Here is a 4,147-nt window from a genome sequence, read left to right on the forward strand (position 1 = left end):
ATGTTGGCCCAAGGAATAATTTTATGGAGCAGCAGCGCACAACGTTTAGTTGCAATTACTCTGTTCAGGAAAACACACGGAAATAACGGAATAAAAATTAGAAACCGGGAAAAAAACTATTTGCTAAATACACACAACACATGTGTATAAGTTATTAAGACAAATAAATTAAAAAAATACAATAAGAAATTGAAAATTAATAAAAATTACAACTGTTCAAGGTTTTTTTTTTAATTTTATATAATAAAGAAAATAATACTATTTATGGTAATAAAAAGAAATTGTAAAAGTGTTTAGGAAAAAAATATAGTTTTCAGTTAGAGAATAGAAAAAAATTAAAAAAGTGTTCAAGTGTTAGAAAAAAAAGAATTTAAGTATACTTGAAAACTGCAATTTGACCGCATTTCTTAAATGCGTGTATGTGTGTATATGTATTATTAAGTTTGTGTTCGTGTGTGAACGTGAAAATTGCCATTAAATACAGTTATAGGTCAAACACCCCAACGCTTTAAAAAAAATTATACCATATAGAAAAAATTGTACATATAACTACAACACAAATAAAAACCACGACTAAACACATAAGTACATACATATATCTTGAATAATTAAAACTTAAAAAATTAACGTTACACTGAACTAAAAAGTCGCGTGTTTGTTATTTTTGCTTTATTTTGATAATTTTTTATTTGAAATTTGTTTAAATTTAAGATTTATTATGTTAATTGTAGGGCTCTCAGCAGAAATTTCGATTTCGAAAGGATATCTGGTCAAAACTGGAAGTACATACATAGTCAGTTAGTTAGTTATTTAGTTAGTTAGTTATTAAGTTAGTTGGTTAGTTAGTTAGTTAGTTAGTTAGTTAGTTAGTTCATTAGTTAGTTAGGTAGTTACTTAGTAAGTTAGGTAGTTAGATAGTAAGTTATTTAGTTAGTTAGTAAGTTATTTAGTTAGCTAGTTAGTTAGGTAGTTAAACAGTTAGTTAGTTAGTTCATTAGTTAGTTAGGTAGTTAGTTAATTAGTTAGTTAGTTAGTTAGTAAGTTAGTTAGTTAGTTAATTAGTTAGTTAGTTAGATAGTTAGATAGTTAGTTAGTTAGTTAGTTAGTAAGTTAGTTAGTTTGTTAGTTAGTTATTTCGTTAGTTAGTTAGTAAGTTAGGTAGTTAGTTAGTTAGTAAGTTATTTAGATAGTTAGTTAGTTAGTTAGTAAGTTATTTAGTTAGTTAGTAAGTTATTTAGTTAGTTAGTTAGGTAATTAAACAGTTAGTTAGCTAACTAGTTAGATAGTTACTTAGTTAGTTAGTTTGTTATTTATTTAGTAAGTTAGTTAGTTAGTTAGTTAGTTAGTTAGTCAGTTAGTTAGTTAGTTAGTTAGTTAGTTAGTTAGTTAGGTAGTTAGTTAGTTATTTACATTATTTACAAAATGTTTCTTCAATAATACACCTTAGCGAATGATTAAACGTTTGTGTTAAAAAAATGTAAAATTTTTAATTACTAATATAATTAAATTTATCTAAATACTATTTTAATGTGTCTAACATTTAAATCGACACAAATTTACTAGGAAAATAAAATTATTTTACCTTTTCTTAAGGTATAGTTTTGTTTAAATTTTTCTTTTAAAATTTAAATATTTCATACAATTCTTTAAATTTTTTCTTTGTTGTTTATAAAAATCATATAATTATTTATTGCGCGTAATTTACAATACATCGTGCATATGTATATAAAATATACATTTTGTGTTTTATCTTTTTTGTTTAAAAATTCATAATACTAATCATTATGGACATGGTTTCATATATTTATTAATAAAGATCCGGTAAACATTTAATAAAAGTCAATATAATAAATACATATAATAAGCGTGTGTACCTAAATATGTATGCATGCATATTCTCTAAATAAATATTTGCATATTTTAAAAATAAAACAAAAAAATATATTTTCAAATAAAAACTTATAAAGAGTGTGTGGTTTTTGAATTATTTGTATAATAAAAATAGTGTTTTGTTTAAAAATTCTAAATAAAAATTTTAATTATTAAAATAAAACTTCAAAAATAATTGTGTAAAACATTCTGGAGGTTTTAAGACAACCATCTCGTTCTATTGCTGCTCTAAAGAGGAAATCAAAACTCAAGGTAATTACTTTATTGATTAATAAAAATAAAACTTAGAACTAAACTAGAACTGAACTAGAACTGAACTAGAACTGAACTAGAACTGAACTAGAACTGAACTAGAACTGAACTAGAACTGAACTAGAACTGAACTAGAACTGAACTAGAACTGAACTAGAACTGAACTAGAACTGAACTAGAACTGAACTAGAACTGAACTAGAACTGAACTAGAACTGAACTAGAACTGAACTAGAACTGAACTAGAACTGAACTAGAAATGAACTAGAACCGAACTAGAACTGAAGTAGACGGTTACTTGTAAAAATTTTGTTTCTTGAAGTTTAGCATAATATCTTTATGTTAATGTCTTATACTTTGACTTAGCCAACATATCATTACAAAATATCTTATATTTTTTAAAAGTGCAATCTGTCTAGGTCAACTTATCACACGAAAACATCAATCAAACGTTTAAAACTGAGTATCAAACGAACAAAAAAAAACAAACACACACACATACAATTAGTGTGAATAAAAAATTCCACAACAAAACAACCACTAACGCTGACACAAACAAGTACTCACTATAAGCACTACACCAGGATAATAATGGCGACGACAATGTCCTTGTAATTATGATGAGGGCACTGCACTCGCGCCTGAATGCATTTTTTCTTCTTGTTTTTAATATGATTTTGTTGTAATTTGTTTTTGTTCTATAATATGTATAAATAAATTACTACCGTTGTAAAGTTTTTTTTGCTGCATTTGTTGTTGTCAAGTCACCTTGTGACGTTTCTATTTTATTATTGTAGTTTTGCTTCATGTATGAAAAACATGCACTGATGAGCGAGAATTAAACCTAAATTGAAGAAGGCATATGTGGGAATTAAGGGTGCTAACAGGATCATAAACAATTATTAAATTAGTCACTATAAAATCAAAACTCTTGTTAGTTTGGCTAGTTTTACAAACAGCATTAAAATTTGAAACTAATTAATAAAATTTGCCATCGTAAAGCGTGCCAATTATTTTGTTTTTTTACATAAATTGTCATAAATGGGGCGTGGCACATAAGCAAGAACAATCTAAAAACCCATATTTTTGAATTTCCATTGCTTTGCCCTTCAATATGTACGTCTAAGGTAAAAACACAATTAATATCTTTTATATATTTATGTAGACACAAATACAACAAACATATCAATTTCTTAAAAATAAAAAAGAAAACATATTTATAAAGAAAACTAGGTTAACAAGTTTTTATTGTTACAATTCTCGTTTATTTGTTCTTATTGCATTATGTCAAGAAAGGCCTTAAACAAGAGACAATAAATAGAAAACAATAATAATAAAAAACAAACAATTGTACATACAAGAAGATTGTTAAACCTTAAACTGTTTAAGAAAATAAATGATTTTTAAATGCAAGTTCCTGCAAGTGTTTTGTTTTCTTTCTTTTTGTTTCCTTTCATATTTGTGTTTTCCTTTTTTGCTTTTCCGAAACATTTATGTGAAATTGCTAAAATCACAATAACTAAAAAAAAGAATGTTCATACAAAAAAGTACAATGTTTGTTACAATGTATGTACTATATGCAAAAGTTTATAATACTTGTTTGTGGGTAACATAGACGTATGATTATTCATCAAGAAATATATATTAATCATACGCCAACTGTTCTTCTATGAGCATTATAAAGTTGTTATATGTTAATTTTATAAAAAGACAGAGAAAACGACAAAAGACATATCATACTTATATAAAGACAAGACTATAGACTAGACTATAATCTTGACTATAGACTAGAATATAGACTGGACTATAATCTAGACTATAGACTAGGATATAGACTAGACTATAGACTGGACTGTAGACTAAACCAAAGACTGGCCTATAGACTAGACTATAGATTTTACTACAGACTGGACTATAGACTAGACTATAGACTAGACTATAGACTAGACTATAGACTAGACTATAGACTAGACTATAGACTAGACTATAGACTAGACTATAGACTA

General features: G+C 26.1%; 1 long non-coding RNA gene across 1 annotated transcript; it reads left to right on the top strand.

The window, feature by feature from the left end:
* The first annotated feature begins 280 nt into the window (after positions 1-280).
* LOC124418481 lies at positions 281-1,927 on the top strand. The gene is made up of 2 exons (XR_006940030.1): positions 281-585; positions 1,817-1,927. It is a non-coding gene; the product is annotated as an uncharacterized LOC124418481 (long non-coding RNA).
* Positions 1,928-4,147: the final 2,220 nt, after the last annotated feature.

The sequence above is a fragment of the Lucilia cuprina genome, chromosome 2 (assembly GCF_022045245.1).
Source record: "Lucilia cuprina isolate Lc7/37 chromosome 2, ASM2204524v1, whole genome shotgun sequence".
Classification (NCBI taxonomy): Eukaryota; Metazoa; Arthropoda; class Insecta; order Diptera; family Calliphoridae; genus Lucilia; species Lucilia cuprina.